This window comes from Pleurodeles waltl, chromosome 2_2 (assembly GCF_031143425.1).
Source record: "Pleurodeles waltl isolate 20211129_DDA chromosome 2_2, aPleWal1.hap1.20221129, whole genome shotgun sequence".
NCBI lineage: Eukaryota > Metazoa > Chordata > Amphibia > Caudata > Salamandridae > Pleurodeles > Pleurodeles waltl.
The window spans coordinates 632,420,439-632,436,076 of record NC_090439.1 but is presented as its reverse complement, the minus strand read 5'-3'; positions in this window follow the sequence as shown (position 1 = coordinate 632,436,076).

Sequence of the window (15,638 nt, the reverse complement as noted above, 5' to 3'; positions counted from 1 at the left end):
TAAAGGTACTTTATTTTTATGACAATATGCCAAAGTATCTCAGAGTGTACCCTCAGTGAGAGGATAGGAAATATACACAAGATATATGTACACAATACCAAAAATATGCAGTATAGTCTTAGAAAACAGTGCAAACAATGTATAGTTACAATAGGATGCAATGGGGACACATAGGGATAGGGGCAACACAAACCATATACTCCAAAAGTGGAATGCGAACCACGAATGGACCCCAAACCTATGTGACCTTGTAGAGGGTCGCTGGGACTATTAGAAAAAAATGAGGGTTAGGAAAATAGCCCACCCCAAGACCCTGAAAAGTGAGTGCAAAGTACACTAAAGTTCCCCCAAGGACAAAGAAGTAGTGATAGAGGAATAATGCAGGGAAGACACAAACCAACAATGCAACAACAAAGGATTTCCAGTCGAGGGTACCTGTGGAACAAGGGGACCAAGTCCAAAAGTCACAAGCAAGTCGGAGATGGGCAGATGCCCAGGAAATGCCAGCTGTGGGTGCAAAGAAGCTTCTACTGGACAGAAGAAGCTGAGGTTTCTGCAGGAACGAAAAGGGCTAGAGACTTCCCCTTTGGTGGACGGATCTCTCTCGCCGTGGAGAGTTGTGCAGAAGTGTTTTTCCGCCAAAAGAATGCCAACAAGCCTTGCTAGCTGCAAATCATGCAGATAGCGTTTTTGGATGCTGCTGTGGCCCAGGAGGGACCAGGAGGTCGCAAATTGGACCAGGAGGTAGAGGAGACGTCGAGCAAGACAAGGAACCCTCTTAGCAGCAGGTAGCACCCGGAGAAGTACCAGAAACAGGCACTACAAGGATGCGTGAAACGGTGCTCACCCGAAGTTACACAAAGGAGTCCCACGTCGCTGGAGACCAACTTAGAAAGTCGTGCAATGCAGGGTAGAGTGCCGTGGACCCAGGCTTGGCTGTGCACAAAGGATTTCCACCGGAAGTGCACAGGACCCCGAGTAGCTGCAAAAGTCGCGGTTCCCAGCAATGCAGTCTGGCGTGGGGGGGCAAGGACTTACCTCCACCAAACTTGGACTGAAGAGTCACTGGACTGTGGGGGTCACTTGGACACAGTTGCTGGATTCGAGGGACCTCGCTCGTTGTGCTGAGAGGAGACCCAAGGGACCGGTGATGCAGTTCTTTGGTGCCTGCGGTTGCAGGGGGAAGATTCCGTCGACCCACAGGAGATTTCTTCGGAGCTTCTAGTGCAGAGAGGAGGCAGACTACCCCCACAGCATGCACCACCAGGAAAACAGTCGAGAAGGCGGCAGGATCAGCGTTACAGAGTTGCAGTAGTCGTCTTTGCTACTATGTTGCAGTTTTGCAGGCTTCCAGCGCGGTCAGCAGTCGATTCCTTGGCAGAAGGTGAAGAGAGAGATGCAGAGGAACTCTGATGAGCTCTTGCATTCGTTATCTAAAGTTTCCCCAGAGACAGAGACCCTAAATAGCCAGAAAAGAGGGTTTGGCTACCTAGGAGAGAGGATAGGCTAGCAACACCTGAAGGAGCCTATCAGAAGGAGTCTCTGACGTCACCTGGTGGCACTGGCCACTCAGAGCAGTCCAGTGTGCCAGCAGCACCTCTGTTTCCAAGATGGCAGAGGTCTGGAGCACACTGGAGGAGCTCTGGACACCTCCCAGGGGAGGTGCAGGTCAGGGGAGTGGTCACTCCCCTTTCCTTTGTCCAGTTTTGCGCCAGAGCAGGGCTAAGGGGTCCCTGAACCGGTGTAGACTGGCTTATGCAGAAATGGGCACCAAATGTGCCCATGAAAGCATTTCCTGAGGCTGGGGGAGGCTTCTCCTCCCCTGCCTTTACACCATTTTCCAAAGGGAGAGGGTGTAACACCCTCTCTCAGAGGAAGTCCTTTGTTCTGCCATCCTGGGACAAGCCTGGCTTGACCCCAGGAGGGCAGAAACCTGTCTGGGGGGTTGGCAGCAGCTGCAGTGAAACCCCAGAAAAGGCAGTTTGGCAGTACCAGGGTCTGTGCTACAGACCACTGGGATCATGGGATTGTGCCAACTATGCCAGGATGGTATAGAGGGGGCAATTCCATGATCATAGACATGTTACATGGCCATATTCGGAGTTACCATTGTGAAGCTACATATAGGTAGTGACCTATATGTAGTGCACGCGTGTAATGGTGTCCCCGCACTCACAAAGTCCGGGGAATTGGCCCTGAACAATGTGGGGGCACCTTGGCTAGTGCCAGGGTGTCCTCACACTAAGTAACTTTGCACCTAACCTTTACCAGGTAAAGGTTAGACATATAGGTGGCTTATAAGTTACTTAAGTGCAGTGTAAAATGGCTGTGAAATAACGTGGACGTTATTTCACTCAGGCTGCAGTGGCAGGCCTGTGTAAGAATTGTCAGAGCTCCCTATGGGTGGCAAAAGAAATGCTGCAGCCCATAGGGATCTCCTGGAACCCCAATACCCTGGGTACCTCAGTACCATATACTAGGGAATTATAAAGGTGTTCCAGTAAGCCAATGTAAATTGGTAAAATTGGTCACTAGCCTGTTAGTGACAATTTGAAAGCAATGAGAGAGCATAACCACTGAGGTTCTGATTAGCCGAGCCTCAGTGAGACAGTTAGGCACCACACAGGGAACACATACATATAGGCCACAACCTTATGAGCACTGGGGTCCTGACTAGCAGGGTCCCAGTGACACATAACAAACATACTGAAAACATAGGGTTTTCACTATGAGCACTGGGCCCTGGCTAGCAGGATCCCAGTGAGACAGTGAAAACACCCTGACATACTCTCACAAACAGGCCAAAAGTGGGGGTAACAAGGCTAGAAAGAGGCTACTTTCTCACAATAACCCCCTAAATCTTATTTTATGAGATGTTTGTTGTATGATTTACATACCAAATATTTCCAGGACTTGACTCATGTATGGGTTCTAAGATGTTAGCTAGGCCCTTTGTTCCGCACTGGCTCGGCTCCCCCTGTTAATCTGTTGGCTCGGCCACCTCCATATTAACCAGCTGAAGTTTACTCTCAGAACAATGGATTGCCCACAGATCAGAGAGGACTAAATTATGTGACCGCATTGACCAAATTATGCAGCAATAAAAAGCAAATTGTGCTGCATGATGTGACACTTTTTGTGATTGTATTACTTCATGATATTGCCATTTTTACAATCCTAATACTGTATGGGCAAAGGTTTCACCTCATTAGGACAGGCTTATCGCCCAAAGGCTGCACATATGTTATATATGTTGATCAGAGTTGTGGCCCTACCATGTGGTTTCACTGTTCTTCTGCATGAATTTGAGGTCACGTACCCTGCGGCCCCTCCCGCCTCCCCCTCCTTCTCACTGTTTCCTTTGCTGCCTTCGTTTTTCCTGCCACTGCATCCCCTGCGGCCCCTACCGCCTCCCCCTCCTTCTCACCGTTTCCTTTGCTGCCTTCGTTTTTCCTGCCACTGCGTCCCCTGCGGCCCCTCCCGCCTCCCCCCTCCTTCTCACCGTTTCCTTTGCTGCCTTTGTTTTTCCCGCCGCTGCGTCCCCTGTGGCCCCTCCCCCCAGCCCTCTCATTCGCCAGGCCCTCCCGCCTCCAAGCTGCCACTCCCACCCTCCCCTCCTCTTATGGCAGCCACATTGCGGTAGCAGGGAGCAACCTTTGACCCTGCTTCTGCAGGCAGGTCGCTCCCCGCTCTGCCTTCCGCACCACCTCCATCCCATTTCCTTTGCTGCCTTCGTTTTTCCTGCCGCTACGCCCCCTGTGGCCGCTCCCGCCTCCCCCCTCCTTCTCACCGTTTCCTTTGCTGCCTTCGTTTTTTTCCCGCCGCTGCGTCCCCTGTGGCCCCTCCTGCCTCCCCCTTCCTTCTCACTGTTTCCTTTGCTGCCTTCGTTTTTCCCACCGCTGTGTCCCCTGCGGCCACTCCCCCCAGCCCTCTCATTCGCCAGGCCCTCCCACCTCTCAGCTGCCACTCCCACCCTCCCCTCCTGTTATGGCAGCCGCCTGGACCGTGCCCAGAGCCAGAACCCCTGGCCCCGACAACAGCCACCCCTCAGCATTCGCTACAACGCCAACACCCTCCGCGCACTCAACACCAGCCGAGACACCACCTGCTTCCAGGCCTCTCCAAAGAGCACACACGGACCCTTCTTCTGCCACAACTGCAGGTTCACCTGCAACAGAGCCCACATACCTCCTAGGATCAAGACCAACCACCTCCGTTGCATACTCCTCAACACCCGCTCAGCACGCAAGCACGCCATCGAAGTCTGGGACCTGCTCGATTCCACCTCCCCGGACGTAGCCTTTCTAACCAAAATTTAGTGGAATGACTTCTCAGCACCCGAAATCGCCATAGCCATCCCGAACGGATACGAAGTCGCGCACCGAGACCGCACCAACAGAACTGGAGGAGGCATAGCCATCGTCCACAAAGCCACCCTCAAAGTCAAAACCACCCTGGACGACTCCTTCAGCGCTGCCGAACTCTTTCACTTCCAAGTCCGCACCGACCCCAACACCACGCTCAGAGAAACACTCCTCTACAGACCCTCAGGACCCAGGGCACCTTTCAGCAATGCCATCGCCGACCTGGCCAGCACCCACGCACTCGCCTCCACGGGCTACATCCTCCTTGGGGACCTGGCCTTTCACCTCGAAAACAACAATGACACCAACTCCACCACCGTGACCGAAAACCTCGCCAACCTCGGCTTCAAACAGCTCGTCAACACACCCACCCACACAGCCGGTCACACCCTTGACCCCATCTTCTCCACAAGCAACCACGTCACCTTCAACCATTCCACCGAACTCTACTGGACCGACCACCACTGCATCCATTTCACTTTCAAGAAACAGACAGAACACCACCTCACCGAACAACCACCATGCCTTCGATGGGACAAAGTCACCTGATTTCAACTAACCAACGCCCTAGCCCAGAAACCACCCGTCAACCCCACAGACCCCGACATCGCGGCACACAACCTCAAGCTATGGATCAACGACTGCGCCGACCGCCTTGCTCCACTCAGAAAACTCTCCAACAACCACATCAACAAAAAAGCCACCTGGTTCACCGACGACCTCCAAGCCTCCAAACGCCACTGCTGAAAACTCAAGCAAATATGGCTACTCAGACGCACTCTAGACAACCACACGGCACTCAAGGATGCCCCAAGCAAACACCACCAACTCATCAGGCTAGCAAAAAGATCCTCCATCAAAACCTGCCTAGAAAACAACACCCACGACTGCAAAGAACTTTTCGGCATCGTAAAAGCACTCTCCAACCCAAACGCCACCATCAACAACATCACCCCCTCCCAAGAACTATGCAACGCCCTAGCAACCGCCTTCCACCAAAAATCCACTACAGCTTCAACTCCCCTCACACTCCGGACGCACCTACCCCACCCACTACGAACTCCACCCGCTCCAGCCGACTGACCTCCTGGACCAACATCAGCAACGACGATACCCGCAAGACCATGAACTCCATCCACTCCCGATCACCATCAGACCCCTGCCCACACCACATCTTCAACAACGCAGACACAGCCATCACACCACACCTACGGAAAGCCACCAACATCTCCTTCGAAACTGCAAGATTCACGGAAAGCTGGAAACACGCCAAAATTAAAGCCCTTCTCAAGAAACCAAAGGCAGACCTCAAGGACCTGAAAAACTTCCTGCCCATCTCTCTGCTCCCTTTCCCGGCGAAGGTCATCGAGAAAATCGTCAACACTCAGCTCACTCGGTACCTCGAAGACAACAACATCCTCGACCCCACAGCACCACAGCACTGAAACCGCCCTCCTCGCCGCCACAGACGACATCAGAAGCCACCTCAACAATGGAGAAACACCAGCCCTCATCCTCCTAGACCTATCAGCCGCCTTTGACACCGTCTGTCACCACACCCTAAAATCCCGCCTCCACGCAGCAGGAATCCAGGACCAAGCCCTCGAATGGACCGCATCCTTCCTCGCCGGCAGAACCCAAAGAGTCCGCCTCCCCCGTACCAATCCAAAGCCTTCAACACCCCAGGGCTCATCCCTCAGCCCGACGCTGTTCAACATCTACATGGCCCCCCTCGCACAAGTGGCCAGCCAGCACAACCTCAACATCATCTCCTACGCCGATGACACCCAACTCATCCTCTCCCTCACCAAGGACCCGCACACCGCCAAAACCAACCTCCACGAGGGACTAAAAGCCATCGCTGACTGGATGAGAGACAGATGGCTAAAACTGAACTTGGACAAAACAGAGGTCCTCATCCTTGGGCGCACCCCCTCCACCTGGGACAACTCATGGTGGCCATCCATGCTGGGTCCCCCACCGACACCCACTGACAGCGCATGAAACCTCGGCTTCACCCTCGACTCCTCACTCTCCATGTCAAAGCAGGTCAGCGCCATCTCCTCCTCCTGCTACAACACCCTCCGCATGCTTCGCAGAGTTTACAAATGGATCCCAACAGAAACAAGAAAAACAGTAACCCAGGCCCTCGTCAGCAGCAGACTCGACTACGACAACGCCCTCTACACCGCTATCTCATCCAAACTCCTCCAATGCCTCCAACGCATCCAAAACGCCTCCGCCCGACTCATCCTCAACATCCCTCGCCACTGCCACATCACCTCCCACCTAAGAGACCTTCACTGGCTCCCCGTCAACAAGAGGATCATCTTTAAGCTCCTCACCCACGCACACAAGGCACTCCACAACACCGGACCATCATACCTGAACAACAGACTCAGCTTCTACACCCCCACCTGGCATCTCCGCTCCGCTAACCTCGCCCTCACCTCCATCCCCGACATCCTACGCAAATCTCCCGGCGGCAGATCATTCTCGTACCTCGCCACCAAGACCTGGAACACCGTCCCGCCGGATCTACGACAGACCCAGGACCTTCTTTCCTTCAGAAAACTCCTCAAGACTTGGCTCTTCGAGCAGTAGCAGCACCCTCCCCCCCTGCGCCTTGAAACCCTCACGGGTATGTAGCGCGCTTTACAAATTGATTGATTGATTGATATATAGATGGAAGAGTGTGAATGCCTTGTGGCCTATTTTTTTGACTATTTTGGTATGAGTTAAATGGTACCAACCTTCAGCAGTGCAAAACCAGTGTTTCATGCAGTTAAAAGGCCCATAAATTCATCCAATTCCTCTCAAAGCATCTTTCATAGAAGGGCTATACGACGTGCACTTTACAGTGTAACAGGGCCTAAAGCATTCATAATATACTTTGCTAGATGTTACAATTACCTGGAAGGAGAAGAGTGGATGGGCATGGAGGGCTGGGTCATTAAATAAAATAAGTATTTAACTTGATGACAGAATATAACTTTTTTCATTAAAGATTCTGATTAAATAGCGTCTTACGCTATTATTGATTTCAAGGTGCTAAGACTTTTTTTTTTAAAGACATTGACATTTATTTATATTCTGTTGAATATTTATTTTACAGCACCTTTGGACTCACAAGGAATAGAAAATCTCTATGTAAACACCGGTATCATACTACAATGTCACTGTGTTGTTCATTTATATTTTAAAGGAAACTTGCATAACATCTCCTTTGTAGAAGTTCAAAGTGTGACAGGGTACTATTGCAGGGTATTTGTGAATGAGGAAACCTATGCTAATGGTGCCATTCACCCCTGTTTATCAGTCCCCACCAAGCCCTTAAATGACAGGTTGCAAGTGGTCTGAAGAGAGGGTGACACTGCAGGGGGCACAAGAAGATTTTTTTTTTTAAACAAAGCCTCCTCCACATTTGAAAGGCCTTTGAATGACCTGTGAAATACTGGAGTCCAGCTCACAGATCAGATAAGAATCCTTAGTGTCAGGGAAACTACAGCTGCCCCAGCAACAGGGATTGCTAGCTTAGTTTCAGAAAAACTCAGCAGTCTGGTTTAAACTTCATGGCCCGTATTTATACTTTTTTTGCGCCGCTTTTTGAGGCAAAACGGCGCAAACTTTTTCAGTTCTCATGCTTTTAATGCACTGACAAACGAATGGAGTTTAAACTGAGACTGCATCACTGTGAACGTCAAGGTACTGCTTGTCCTCGTGTCCCCCCGTATGCCCTCACCTCCAAAATGTTGGGGGGGGGGATAAACCCCTCGCCTCCCCCACGGTTCCTACGCCCATGAGTGGAGGGGTGAGCTCTGCGTGCTCAGGCACCCTTTTAGATGTTGCCCTACAGGCAGCCTGTGTCTGTGCTTCAGCACGTCGAGTGATTCTCTGATATATATACAAACATGTTAAATACTGACTTTAGATTCATACATTCGTTTTGACTGACATAGAGCAGCAGCCCTCGTTTCAATATTCACTGCCAACCTTTACTCAATTGTCTTTGTAAGTCGGTTCATCGTGTCCCAGTTAGTGTTTACTTTACCAGACATACTGACTCTTTTCAGGACTTGCCTTTCAGGAAGTGTTAATGGTCGTTTAAATCATTTGAGAATGGGTGGGGTGAGGCGCGTGCCCATGGAGGCAGGTTAGTGCCTTTTTCCGGTACACAGTGTTTTTAAATCTTCTTTTACGATCATCACACACTCAATTTGACAAACATTTGAACATGCTGAACAAGTAATTCCATAAAACCTTCATGGTTATTTAATGAACTAATAACGCGGGAGGCCTGGAAGCTTTGCTCTTCTGTCTCCCGACAGCTCATCTATAGTGGTCGATCAATCATGGAGAGTGCAGCTCCAGATTAGGGTTAACAAGTTGTCAAGAAGGTTTCGGTGAGCCGCAAGGAATCTCCCGCTGTCACACCCGTCTGGAGAAATAAAAGCAAGTCAAATGCGTGGTCATTTATATGATCTGTGCTTTCAAAGACAGATCGAGTGAACAAATATAGGCTCCACAATCCGACCAAAATAACGTTCTGTCTGCGCTGGCTTTCGTTAGCTCTTTGCTTCAACTTCCGGTTCTATCAGAGCTGTCAATGACTAGGTACAGTTACGATGTTGATATATCTATCCCGCTAAATATTTTTGACTTTATAAAATTGCTTAACTCATTCATGAACATTTCTGTGCTTTTAACGCATGTTTTTACGGTCTATCCCTGTACAGAAAATCTTCATTATAAAGCTGATCACTTTTTTACCACTATTAAAATATAAACGACAGAAGCGCGTACTGCGCAACAATCCTCCAACAATGGTCTGGTCTTAGATCGCCGAATTCAAACGTAGATTGTCAAGGCATAGGGTAGGACCTGATTACAAATACCGAAAACTGCTTCCAAACATGAATAATGCACAAGTAGAGATGCAGATCTCCCATAAAGAGAGGATGTGGTGCTGTTACTCCACGTGTTCTTACAACTTGCACCTGCGTGTTGTAAAGGAGGAGTACAATTTGAGATACTCCTGCGTTCTAAATGATATTGTCTGTTAGCACATTCTGGTATGTAAGTTCTAGAAAGGACAGACTTCCTCATTAAATGTTCATTCCCTAATATTTGATTACCTCTAGCAGTTTCATTCTTTCTGAATGAAGAGATCTAAAATGGGAACAGACTTGGGATGCAATGTTTCCTGGCCCTTCCTTATGCATGCTTTTGTGCATTAGGCACAGAATATTGAATCTGAGCCTGTTTTCAGTCTTAAACCAGGATCGGAGCCTATGACACAAAATCCAGACAGTTAAGGTAAGTCCAGTACATCCAGTATATATGAATGAAGGCTAGAAAACTAGGAATGATCTAGAACACCTGAACACCCTGCTGACGTCAGAGAGACAAGGTAAGCTGATTCAGCCTGTACCCCGCCGGGCAGGAACACTAGGCAGAGTCCTTCTAGTCTAGCACTCAGATAATTGGTAGGAAATTATGGAAGCCTACTCCCTTGAGTGTACTGTCTTGCTGAGGGTAGAAACACCAGATAGATGATGTTGTGGACCAGGCCCGTGTGTTACTATCATGCCTGATGGTCATTATTTATGCTTCATTGAAAGTGCTTGGAAATCCAGAGCTGAATACACAGCTTTGATTACGTTATTGAAAATAATGACCTGGTTACAAATAACAGCTGTGGCAATGTGGCAATAGAATCCATGTTGGTATAGAAAAGTCCCTCACATGGTGATAGACGTGCACCACTGCCCACGTTGTTCCACAACTATACTAATATCTGGATCCCTAATGATGATTTTTTGTAGTCATAGGCAGCACAGATCATGCACGTGTGCTATGACATAGACCTATCTCACAGATTGCAGTCTTTCTAGACTGGAAGAGGCCCCCAGTGCGCCAGCCTCATAGTGGTGTAAGGAGTTAAGCAGCATACCATGTAGTAATTAGTAGGAGTGAACATGTTCTTTTTGCCTGTGCTAATGGAGTGAGGCCTAGGGGCCTACTCATTTAAATTTCCACAGCTGTGTGCTTAACTCACCCTTGGCCTACTTCAGTTTCATGTGAAGTGCTGCACAGCGCATGTGTGATCTACATGTGCTGGGTGTGTGTGCACCTGTGAATATAACAAGGCAGGGATAGTGTAGTACTGTGCTGTGAGCATATGTTATATGCACGTGCTGGGTGTTTGTGTGCCTGTGAATGGTACAATACATGAAATATATAGTGCTGTGCACTGTGTGTATATTGTATGCATGTGCAGCTTGTATGTGAATGGCATAATACATGGAAGACTCAGGGTTCCATTTGGGAGGCCCATAGCTTCATGGTGAAATATAAGGAGAGGAGGTAGTAAAGTACCCCTAGACATAAATGTGCATTGCTGCATTCCTGTTAGCTGGGTGGGACACACAGGGGGAAAGAAGAGCCTGGACCTGGAGTAACATTTTGATAGACATATCTCAATGGCTGACATCCAGGTGTGAACTTCTAGTCATCCCATGGCCTATGTTGTGGTGTCAGATTTGGAGTCGCTCCTGCTGAGACATATTGCATTCAGGAGGAAGAGAGAACAGAGGAGTGGACACTTTAAAAGGAAACAGACTGCCAACATACACTTAAAAAATTTAGGAGATGATTTAAGAAAATTGGTGCTGCATTGAGTGCAGCACCTCTTTCCTAGTGCCCCTTAGCGCCCCCTACCACCACCATGTGTGTGTCGTTTTTAAAATACGGCACACCATGGCGCAGGGTAGGGGGCCATAGCATCAGAATTCCTTATGCTATTTATGTACTCTGCAGGAGTGGCGCCAACATTTTGGTGTTATTTACTGCATTCAATGGCATGCCCCCTTTTAACGCCTGCTCTGAGCAGGCGTTAAAAGTGCCAAAAAAATGGCGCAAGGAAATCTTTTAGATTTCCTTGCGCCACTCTTTGGGCCCCCTAACAGGGGAATGCCCCCTTGCATTCATTATGTCTGGCATAAGTATAATGTGGCACTTTGTAAATATGGCGCTTTAAAAAACCATTTTAGTGCCGCCTTAGCATAAAAAAATGATGCTTTGTGGTGCTAAGGTGGCGCAAGGCCCTTTTAAATCAGGTCCTTAGACTCTAAATCACATTAAGTGTCTGGAAATGGACTATAAGAGGAGCTTGAGACTCCAAACTCTGTCAACTTTCTAGCAGCAAGTCAGGCTGTTCAAGGAAGAGAATCTCTGCAGGACTTCTGCCGTTAACCAGTACTGGGGGCCAAAGCATTCTAGCCTCTCGGCTGGGTACGATGACATCACACAGGGAATCCAAGACCACCAGCTCTGAAGCCTGGAGAACCAGCATTAGCCTGCTTGCCATGACCAATATGCCCTGCGAGGAAGAGGAGAGCGTTGAAGTGAGCGAGATCCAGAGGCACATCTTGGGGAGTGGATCCCCATAGCAAGGAGATGGCTGCTGCACCAACCAGATTGTATCCCGTATGCAGTGCTATTCAGTGACCCCATATGCCAGGTTCGGGCTGCCTTGAAGGGTGCTGCCATATGCCAGAGGGGGGCACCAGAACTAAGCAAAAAGAGTGATCTGGTCGAGTTCATCATCAGGGGAGAGAGGCCACAATGGTAACCCTTGCAGGCCTGAGTCTTGACTGAGGACAACTGCCAGGTTCTTCACCCACCTGCCACTACCCGTGAGGAGATCCAAAGCTGCAGGACCACGTGTGAGGAACTCGAGGACAAACGATCTCAGTCTGCGTGGGCCACGTGTGAAAGACTTACCGGGAGAGCCCCTACAGCTCAAGCACCCACAGAGTGAGCACACTCAGAAACTCCAGTCACTTTGATCCTTTTGGTAAGGGTAAGAATGATTTCAGGCGATTCAGGCCAGGGAGGACTTAGGCCCTGATTTATACTTTTTTTGCACCGCATTTACAAAAAACAATTGTATTTTGTAAGTTTGCGCTGCTTTTGCATAAAAAAATTATGGTAATGCAGCGCAAAAACATTATAAATCAGGGCGTTAGTTGCCAAATAGCGCTTGGGTACTAGATCACGTTTGACTTTAATATAATCACAATGGGACCCCTGAGACTCGGGCTACTAGTGGGACTTAAACTCACGGTTGCTATCTTGATAGGGGTGGGACTCAGGGATCTGCCTATGAAACACTAAGGTCCCTGAACTCAGGCGACTCTGTGTATTTGTCATGAATGCAGTATTTTACTTTGTAGTCATAAATACTGCTTTTATTACAAAAGCAAGTATGTGCCTGGGCAATTATGTATTGTTGCTGCTGCACTATTTTGAGTTTGGAGCCTGTGATCACACTTCTGTGTCTGTCTCCCACCTCAGAGAAGCCTTGTACTGCTTGTCCCATGCTACCACTTGGCTGGAGCAGTTCTTGACCCATTTGCTCATGTTCCATTGTAGGTTGGGCCCTGGGACATCAGGGGTAAAAGGCTTCAACCCTCATGGGTGGGCCCTGTTAGACCAGACATCCTTGATGTGGTTCCCACTAAATGTTTGCCTTCGGACCTCCTGTTTTTGCTGACTTCGGTTTTACTGGCCTTTGGACTATGCACACTGTATCACTGCCAACCATTGCTAAAGTGGTTGTGCTCTTTCCCTAAAACATGGTAAAATTGGCTTATCTCCATTTCACATGTTTAATTAACTTATATGGCCCTAATAGAGAGAAATACATATGCCCAGAATTTGTAAATGAACAGCCACTAATAGGCCCGCAGCACCGGTCTTGCCACCCTCTTAAGTAGCCCTTCAAACTTGTCTCAGACCTGCCATTTTAGAGCCTGTGTATGCTGTTTTAAACTGCCATGTCAACCTGTCAAAGTAAACCTTTTGCTAGGCCCAAACATTCCTTTTTAATACATATGTCACCCCTAAGGTAGGCCATAGACAGCCCCAAGGGCAGGGTGCAGTGTATTTAAAAAGTTGGATATGCACTTTTAGGTGTTACATGTCCTGATAGTGGATTACTCTTAAATGTGTTTTTCACTACTGCAGCACCTAGCTCTCCCATAGGTTAACATTGGGATTACCTTATTACATCTTATAAGTGTAATTCACAAACTAGAAGAGTGAGGCTTTTCAAACTTGGTGTCTCTGAAATCACAGTTTAAAATCACAATTAAAGGTGAAGTCAGATTTTAAATTGCAATTCTGAAAATTACACTTTTAGAAAGTTGGCATTTTCTTACTCAGATATTTGGTGCCTACTGCCTTTCCCTGATCATGTCTGGGGTGGGGTGACAGCTGGGCTTTGTGTATTCCTCCTTGTCAGTCATACCCAATAGGAGCTTTAGTGACCTGGTAGACCTTGATGTGCCGTCCTGGGAGGAATGGGAGCGAGGAGCTGGGCACAACCTCACTTAGTAGGATGTCTTCTGTCCACACAAAAAGGGCTGCATAAACCCATTTAATGATTCGGGAGCCAGGGCAGGAAGGGCAGAGACTCTATGCACTTCAAAGGCATGTCTTTGAAGTCTCCCCCACTTCAAAGGCCCAATTGGGTATACCTACTACATCGCTGATCCCAACGCTCCAGTACACTTGTGGATCTGTGGATACTAGGCTAGGAAGAAGAACTGTTGTGCTGCTGAAGGACAGCCACTCTGCTGGACTGCTACTCTACTGGACTCCTACTTTGCGGTGCTGACCTGTTGACTGCTGCCCTTTTGCCTGGGAGTGAGAAGGCCTGAAACTGCATCTCTCCAACCCAGAGCCCAGAGTGACTCCAAGGGCTAATCAGCTGGCCTCCTGATCTGAAGTCTCAGGGACATAACAGACTTACAACAGCCCTGCTGCTGCACCTGGATGCTTTCATCTGTGAATCTGTCCTGCCAAGTGGTACCAGTCCTGGATCCTTGGAAGTGGGCCTAAGATGCTTACTCCAGCAGAACATACACATCCTCTTCTGCAGGAGCATAATTGACTTATTGCTGCTGGTATGTGGAGAAACCGTTGCATCACCTCTACTGCGTGGTTCAAAACTGGTGCATCCAGGATCGCATTGCTGCTGTACCTTGCATCTTGACACCAGTGCATTGCCCTCAGAATCAGCACTGCAGTGCTTTTCTCGGCGAAAGGTCCTCATGTCTCTGCCAACGGCAGCCTCAACAATGATGTTGAAATTCCACATTGTAGCTTCTGCGCTCATTGGAACTGTTGCATCGTCTCAACTGCACCTCAGCTCCTCATTGTCGATGCAGTATGAATTCACATTCCAGCTTCACCGTATCTTGGAACCAACACATCGCTGCTGTTGGGTGGAGAAAAAAACATGCATCCCCTCTACTTTGTGTTTCAGAACTGATTCATTTCTCCGTATGCCGGATTTATGGTACTTTTGTTTTAGTGCCTGGATACTCGCATGGGTGATTAGCCGCGATATCCAAATCTAAGTTGATTGATTAATGGTTTTGTTCAATGGGCCCAACAGGGTCCCTATAGCTGGCCCGCGCTCCCTAGTGGTCAGCCTGACCTTTTGACATTGTCCCTACCAGATATACCTGGTTAATACAAAAATGGATGGAATGCTTCAACTAATCCGAACAACGGGCAATCACTCAGGCCTCTTCCCAGTTCATTGTGGTGTTGCCCACCATGCCCCCTCAGTATGGGCCCAGCCATATGCAAATCAGCTTTGACCCTGCAGCTCATGGAAACAATCCAGCAAGAACTGCCAGGCCAGGTCCCCTCTGAACAGAATATAAGCAACCTATGACCGGTTTCACCTTAATTAGGGCTTTTCAGCCAGGTATATCTTGGTCCAGGGGCACAGTGAACCCGGGTCCCACATCTAGGCATACCCAGTGCTCTTAGGGCAGCAAATGCAAAAACAAGGTGATTAGTGTAATGCTTGAATTCATTTCAGCTACTGTCAATAGATCAGACTGCATTGCAATCCATTGTTTTTTTGACAACCATGCCAACTGAATTTAGACCCAGCCATATGCAAATCTGCATGGACCCCCCCTCTCATGGGAGCAGTCCAGCCCAAACTGCTAGGCCAGGTCCTCCCTGAACCAGAACACAAGCAAACTTGCTTCTGTCTGCACTGTTTCTTGATCAGTCTCATCAACCATTTTCAATATGCAACATTCTTTTGGCACAAATTTCCTCCTCATGATCTTAGACAAATCATCATAGAGCCAACTTTCATCTTTGACCCGCTAATTACAACTGCTTCTTCTTAATCTTCACTTGCCACTTGCTCTCTGCAGTTTTACATGGGAATGGCTGGATCTG